Raw genomic sequence first — 8,506 nt, forward strand, 5'->3', positions numbered from 1 at the left:
TTGGCGGGGGGCATGGCCAGCCGAAGGGGCGTGTCTCGCCTCGCCCTCGGGAATGGCGGTCGAAGGAAGGGAGTCGTTGCAGCGAGTAGCGCTGTTTCAGAGAAGCCAAATGTTCAGGTAGGTGGGGGTAACAGTTAAAAAACACAATATCACATCACAATGATTTTAAAAGTAATTAGTCCCCGCTCCCGGCTTTTCGCCTCAGGAGCCAATCGTGAATGCGGCGCCTAGCGTTGGCGCGCTCTAAAGAAGATCCCTGAGGGACCCCACATTGCACAGGAGTGGAAGGAGACAGGAAGTCCCCCTCTTTGACTCTCTGCTCCTTTTTGTGGAGGAAGGAGGCAAGGAGTCTGAGGGCAGTGCCCCCAACACCCATCTCCCCCAGCCTGGAAACTAGGATGGAGCGAGACAAGGTGCCGAAAGCTGCTATCAGATCAAGTAATACCAGCAACGTGATTTGCCCCCTGTCTACATTAAAGCGAATGTTGTTAACCACCATAGTCAGAGCAGTTTCGGTGCTATGGGCTCTCCGGAAACCATGCTGTGAAATATCCAGGAGGTTCGAATTGTCTAAAAAGGTGGTGAGATGTTGATTAAGATGGATTTCAAGAATTCTGACAGGGGCAGGAAGCAGGAAGATGGGTAGAAAGTTTTTCATAACTCTGGGGTCCAAAGAGGCTTTTTTCAAGAGAGGCTTGACCACAGCTAACTTCCAAGGACGGGGATGAACCAGAGGGTGGCAGTGGTGAACCAGAGGGTGGCAGTGATGGACCAGAGGGTGGCAGTGGTGAACCAGAGGGTGACAGTGATGAACCAGAGGGTGCTGTGATGAACCAGAGGGTGGCAGTGATGAACCAGAGGGTGACAGTGATTAACCAGAGGGTGGCAGTGGTGAACCAGAGGGTGGCAGTGATGAACCAGAGGGTGGCAGTGATGAACCACAGGGTGGTGCTGCTATACTGCCCGGGAGCCCTGTGGGTGTGAGCCCTCGTGCTGCTGAGCTGCCCAGGGGTTGTGAGCCCCTGCGCTACTGAACTGCCCCGGGGCCCAGTGGGTGTGAGCCCCCGTGCTGCTGAACTGCCCCGGAGCCCTCTCAGTGTGAAAATCATTTGTGCTCAATTGCCTGGGAGCCCTCTGGGTGTGAGCACACATTGTGCTAAGTGCCCCCTTGCCCCCAGTACATATATACCCGTACCGCACAGCACCATTATGCTCTTGCACCATGAAGTCTGGTGCCTGGATGCTCCTGATCCGTGTAGGTGGTACCACCTTCTGGTGCAGTCAAAATGTAAAGTCATAACTTGCTACACAGCCCCAATAAACACGTGTCCCCCCTGGCACTGGTATGCGCATGTACCAGGCGTGCAGCACCCGCATGCCACTGCACCCTACTGCCCAGCGCCAGCATATTCCTGTACAGGGCAGTTTAGTATGAGGTGGGACATTGTCCAGCAGCAGCAGCTGCATGCGCCTGAACCCACTGAGCAGGATCAGAATGCTTTGTATCAACACGCGCAGCAGAGCTATCTTGGACATATGAAGGATTCTGGGGTCCTATCCAAACGTATTTTTGCATCCACGAGTTTCCCGAGCGCCATCCCCGTGAAGCTCCTGTGACCAGGAGGCTGCTTTCTCCTCATCTGCTGCTCTGCTCGGTCTCTGACCCTTTATCAACAAGATGCATGTGAACTCGCATAGAAGCCCCGCCCGTTTGGTCCCGTCACACACACACTAGCGGTATGAAACGTCTTCCCGCTCGTCCCCACTATAATGGCCAGCTCACTCAATGGACCTCAGCGCCTTTTGTCGCGCTGGCAAAGTTACAGTTCACAAATTTGTGCAAATGGCAAAAAAATCCGCGAGTTCGGGGGAAAATTTACACTCGCGGATTTTTTTGCCATTTCACGCGAATTCGCGGACCGCAAATTCACAAATTTCACCCATGCTTAGTCATAAACTCTATTCCTGAATCTAGTAATACATTCCTATGCTGCCATCTCAAAGTCACAGTTCCTAGAACGGTTTCTTTTGAGTTTCAAAAGTTCTCCATACAGAATACTCTGTACTAGCTTTGGTGGATGGCTGCTTGAGGCATGGAGCATTGAATTCCCAGCCGTGGGTTTTCTATATAAGGTCGTTTTCAATTTGCCATCTGCTATAAACACCCTAAGGTTGTGGTAGTTCACTGCCACTGAACTAACCTCGCTAGAGAAGTGTAAATTCAGAGTATTGTCATTTAGACTGTCCATGTAATCATAAGTAGATTCACTTGACCCCTTCCAGACTTAAAACAGGTCGTCGATATACCTGTGCCAGTGTTGGACTTGGTCCTTTTGGCAGGGTCATCCCTGAACTTTTTGCCTTCCTCCAATATTCTCTCTGACCTGTTTTTGTTGGTTTAATGACTCTAGGCACTTTACCACTGCTGACCAGTGCTAAAGTGCATATGCTCTCCCTGTATAAAGTGTAACTGTGATTGATTTCCATGATTGGTTCATTGGATTTACTGTCAGTCCCCAGTAAAGTGCACCAGGAGTGCCAGGGGTTGTAAATGCCAATACTGCTAGTGGGCCTGCCGCGCTGGTTGCGCCACCCACAGAAGCAGCCTTTTAAAATGTGACTAGGGTCTGCCATTGCAGAACCTGCGTGCAGTCTGGTACTGTCACGCTGGCTGGGCAAGTGCACACACTTGCCAGCCTCTAAACCTTCCCTTAACTTCATATTAGTCACCCCTATGGTAGGCCCAAGGGCAGGGTGCATTGTAAGTGTAAGGTAGGACATGCTCTGATGTGTGTGGTATGTCCTAATAGTGAAATACAGCCAAATTCGTTTTTCACTATTGTAAGGCTACCTGCTCTCTTAGGCCAGATGGGCTGCTGGAATTATTACACTCTACAATCCCAGCAGGCTCAGGGAACATGGTAGAAAATAAAGTTTAGTATGCCTTAACTCAAAATAATAAAATACTTCTTTTAGTAAAGTTTATTTTAATATCCTGTGTTTGCAAATGCTACTTTTAGAAAGTTAGCATTTGCTTGCCTAGCCATTTCAGCCCGCCTCTGCTAGTATGTGTATCTGACTGTCTGGGATGTGTGAGTGACAGGGCTGGGGGATGACAGGTGGTGAATGCGAGGATTACACCTTGGTGGGAGGTGGGAGTGCCCCCTGGACTCTGAATAGGGCTGTTGTTAGAAATGGGATCCCTGGCTGGCCAGGGCTTGCGCCAAAGTCAGTCAGAGACCACCACTCCCAAGTCAGGGCAAGGGAGTTACACGCCAAGATAACCCCTGCTCACCCTCTAGGTAACGTGGCGCGAGCAGCAAGGCTAAACTGGAAGGCGATGTGAGTTAAGTATTTGCGCACGCACCCCAGCAACAACACCCAAGGCCCACCACAAAGGAAACTCCACACAAGGTTATATATAAAAATAGCCTTTGTATTACACCAAAACACATTAGATAAAACACTCACTTTACAATGTGCCAACAGGCACGGGCAGAATTTACAAGGGATATGTACAAGACAGGGCCACATGGACCACTGTCAGGAATCGGCACTTTTAGAACTTAGCACTAGGTAGAATTAGCACTTAGAACATAGAATATAGAATGTAAAATCACTTTAGCACACAATCAGTAACTACTGGTAACCAGGACCTCACTAGCACCACCTGTACTAGGAGAACAACCACCTAAGTATCACAATACCTGTAGGGGTGTAAACACATTAAGCATGAGCGGAAAATCCGTTCCGCTCGCGGATTTTGTGGATTTTCGGTAAATTCGCAATCCGCGAACGCTCGCGAATTTACCGAAAATCCGCAAATTCGCACGTAGCGGATTTTTTTTTCTTGGTGATACAATTTTGCGGCGTGCGGTGTAAGTTCGCAATTGCGAACATGTAGGTGCGGCGGGCAACAACAATCTTGCACTCGCGAAATTACAAAAATTGCAATTCTGCACAAGAAATCTACTAGCAAGCAGCATAGACCTTCTGAAAATGATGATTTTTATCAGAATAACTCCTCAGGTTGACATTTGCCTGCACTGTTTTGGATTTGAGGCCTTTTGACTTTCTTTGGATCACTTTTGGATTAGAAATCAACTTTCTCAAGTAAGCTTGTTTGGGGCATTACAGTTGCTGTAATGCTGTTCTGCAGAAAAACGAGTTTTGCAAAAGTGAAAGCATTCAGCAGGTTCAAAAGTTCAAACTCATCATTAGTAACCATTCCCTGTAGTGCTTCCTGACAAGGGCCCCTCCAGAGTTCAGTTGCTAGTTGCAACAATTGTATGACCCTGCTCTGACCCTCACAGCAGGCTCATAGAATAGCTACAAGTAGGCCACAAAGGTCCTGGAAATAAAAATTGCACTGCAACAGAAAGCAAATTACAGATAAGGAAGCAGGTGCCAGACTGGAATTTTAAAACAGTGACACATTAATAAATCAACCCCAAATTAATTCATGTCAGTTGAAGCAGGGCAGGTGTGCTTGCTTTTCCCCCCCCATAATCTACAGTGATGATGAACCAGAGGGTGGCATTGATGTACCAGAGGGTGGCATGGGTGAAACAGAGGGTGGCAGGGGTGAAACAGAGGGTGCTGGGAACCTGTGATGATGAACCAGACGTAGAAACAACATAATTGCGACCATTGCGAGCCGACATGTAAGTTCGCAATTGCGAACTGGCACAAAACCCTCGCGAACTGGCAGAAATCCTTGCGAACTGGCAGAAATCCTTGCGAACACAAAAAAAAAATCCGCAAATTCGCAAGAATTCGCGGATTTTGCGGATTGCGAGTTCGCAAATTCGCAAAATTCGCGAACGCCAGATTCGCAAAATTCGCCCATGCTTAAAACACATAACACATGATGCCTAACATACATTCAGAGGTGTAAGGGAGGAAAACACATGATGCAGAACCTACATTCAGCGGTGTAAGGATAAGGCACATGACGCATAAAAACACATTCAGAAGTGCAGCAAAAGAACAATTGCGCCAAACTCACATTAGCAAAGAACTTACATCAAAAGTCCAGGGTCCAGGTTGCGCCACTGCACCAAAAACTAAACATAGCAGCTGCCCCCTACTTGCTGGGCAGCTGAGGGACAGAACAGGGGGCCTAAACACTGCAGCTGGCACTAAGTGCTGCGCAGCTGGGGAAAGGCCAGGGATGAAGGAGTGCGTCTCACTCCTAAGTCCATAGAACACATGTCCCTAGGAAGGAAAACCTAAACGGTGCAGCTGCCCAATAATTGCTGGGCAGCTGGAAAACAAATCTGCGACATGGGCTCTCACTAGCCCCTCAGGAAGCAAAACTGCGCAATAGGTTGGAGCCCTCTGGCTCTGAAAACAAATATGCCCCTGGTTGGAGCCATCTAGGCTCAAGAAACACTACTGCCCAGCGTGGGGGAGCCCTCTGGCTCCTGAAAGAAATCAATGTCCCCATCGTTGGAGCCACGTGGCTCAAAATACATAACTGCCCCCGGGAGCCTCGGGCTCTGAAAGAAAATGCCCCCGGGACGTTGGAGTCCCCCCTCCGGGGACTCGTGAACAACTGGGCACTGGGGAGCCTCTCAGGGCTGGTCCAACAATGGAGGGGGTAGGCGGAGTCCCTCTCGGTGGACTCGGCATCACTTGAGGCCCCACGGGCCTCTCAGCACAACAAGTGACTCGCTCTGGAGGGGAGGGGCGGGCACCGGCAATGTGCCCCGGCGCCCCTCCTCTCCGGTAATGCACTCACCGGGTCTGGCGGCGCTCGGCTTCGCTCTCTCTCCCGGGCGGCGGGGCTCTACTTTGGACTCGGAGCCCCGCCTGCCCCTTCCGCCGCTTCTCTCCTTGCTTTCCGGGTGGCCCAGAGGCTCTCCCTCACTCCTGGGAGCCCCGGGCCGCAGGGATTCGCCAGCTTTCTTCCTCCTTTTTCCCCGGCGGCAGCGGGCAGCCAATCGGGGCGCGGCGGCGGACGGGACTTCCCTCCAAAACCGGAAGTCCCGCCCCGGGTCAGGCACCGTAGTGCCTGGCTTCCTGTTTTGCGGTGCTCGGGCCGCGGCGGTGAAAACTGGGGGCATAAACGAGGGGTGGGCACCCTCGAAGTCTAAAATAAATATATAAGCGAGGTGGCACTCGCAAAATAAGTAAATAAACGGGGTGGCACGCGTAATTAAAAATATAAGAGTGCACACGAAGCACTCGGGCAGACAAAGGGCAGGAGCGCTTCCCTCAGAGGGAAAACGACAGCGCTATGCCCAGGACTAGAAATCAAGCGCTCACAAGGCGCTAGGGGCAACCACAGCCCTGGGGCAAGGGCACAGCAGAAGGTCCTGGGCATCAGGAGGAGCATGCAGGGCCCAGGGGCCAGGGCCCAGGGGCCAGCGCACAGGGTAGGAGACAGCCCCCATGGCGGTCCCTCCTGGGCCCCACCAGCAGCAGCAGCCCCCTCCTATCAGGATCCTGGAAGAGAACAACATCTGTGGGGACACAGCCCCATTTTTATACACCACATTCCTTTGTTCTGGCACAGGGTGAGGGGAGAAACCAGTCGCAGCTGGTTGGTGAGCACTCTTGATGTGCTCAATCACCCTTTTCATTAACTGGCAGGGTTAGGGTCATCAGTCGCACCACAGGGGGCGGAGCCAGCATTGTGTGGGAAAAGCCCAGCCCCATTCAGGACACAGGTGCAGCCCCTCCCTCACATCAGCATGCTAATCTCTCCATTCACCACCGGGGCAGACCCACACAGACTCCTGGAGCCAGGCTCACCAGCCAGGTCCAGCCAATCACACTCCAGCACGCTCACAGCACACATACAGCCATGTCTAGAAGTGGCACTTCCCCACTAGACACATACACGCCGCACATACCATTGCGCAGCATTCACTCTCACGAGTTCGCACCTACCAAACTCGCACATGCACACCTCACGCATCAGGAACTACCAGGGACACAGTTATTCCCCATGCATTCCTATGGGAGGGCAGGCCAATCTCACACACGCACTCAGGGAGAGCATGCACTTTACACTGCGCCACAGTGTCAAAGTGCGCAAAGACCAGAAATCACAATAATTATTTATTAACACTAGGCAAAAAGTTCAGGGGTGAACCTGCCAGAAGGGCCAAGTCCAACACAACCCCTTTCCAGCCAAAACACAGGGGAGAACAATCACCACAGTGATGGACTTCCCTGCTTGGGGCGATAGAACACGGACGTAGGCCCGCACTGCAGGGACACCCTCCGGTTCTACGCCACGTTGATCCATAAGACAAGCACATACTTAAAAAAAAACAGGCCCAACTAGGCTACCCCACTGGTACTCCTTAGTTGTCCACGGCTAGGACCAGGCCCTAGGCCACCCAGATACCACTGGTCCCTGCCAATACACAGAGTGGGGGGTGGTAACCCCTGGCCTACATAGCCATTCTCCACTCCCATTCTCAGTGTAGTTCCAAACTACCACTGATCCTTCAACCTAGGGTCCGCACCCTCAGGCTGACCAGAGGTCACGGGCAAGAATGCCCCACCCTACCTCTACTTCTGAAGCACCCTCCAGAACACAACTCTCCCACCAGTTTAGGACCTTACTCCCTCAGCAGCAGTGACCGCGGTCAGACCAGCACAAGAACGGTGTAGTGAAGCAGAAGTCCAAAGGCAACTATCAGATGAAAGGTACTATAAACTAACTGATGAAAACTGGAATAAAAAACTATCGAATCGACTAGAGACACTGGTAGATGAAGGCCAAAGAGAAGGCTGGCTATCCAAAAAAGAAGGAGAATATCTTATAAACAAGAACCCCAGAACTCCTTTGATGTATGTCCTTCCGAAGATCCATAAGGACCCCAGAACCCCACCTGGTCGACCAATAATTTCGGGAGTTAATTCCATACTTGAACACCCAGCAAAATACGTGGATACCTTTCTGAAACCACTTGTAAGCCAAACATCTAGCTACATAAAGGATACCATGGAAGTAATAAACTTCCTAGATGGACAAAATTTTGACGAATCCAAGGAAATCCTAGTAACTATGGATATAGTTAGTTTGTACTCTAACATCCCACAAGAAGAAGGCTTGGAAGCCCTTGAATACTTTCTAGACAGAAGAGAAAGACCCCACAACGTCCCCACAGACTTCCTGTTGAAACTAGCAGAAATCTGCTTAAAATTCAACTTCTTCAAATTCAACAATATACAATATTTACAAACGATGGGGACCGCCATGGGATGTCCCTTCGCGCCGGAAATGGCGATCATGTACATGGCACTGTATGAAGCCAAATGGATTTATAACAACAATCCCTACGATGGGCATATTAAAATATGGCGTCGGTATATCGACGACGTCTTTATGCTTTGGAGAGGTGGTGAAGAGCAACTAAAAGAATTTTTTGTATGGCTCAACAACCGAATCCCCAATATTCAATTCACACTGGCATACAACAAAAAAGAAATTAATTTCCTCGATTTGATGATAAAACATGATGAAGGTATCATATATACTACCTTG

Source organism: Lissotriton vulgaris, chromosome 8, assembly GCF_964263255.1.
Source record: "Lissotriton vulgaris chromosome 8, aLisVul1.2, whole genome shotgun sequence".
In the NCBI taxonomy this organism is placed as follows: Eukaryota; Metazoa; Chordata; class Amphibia; order Caudata; family Salamandridae; genus Lissotriton; species Lissotriton vulgaris.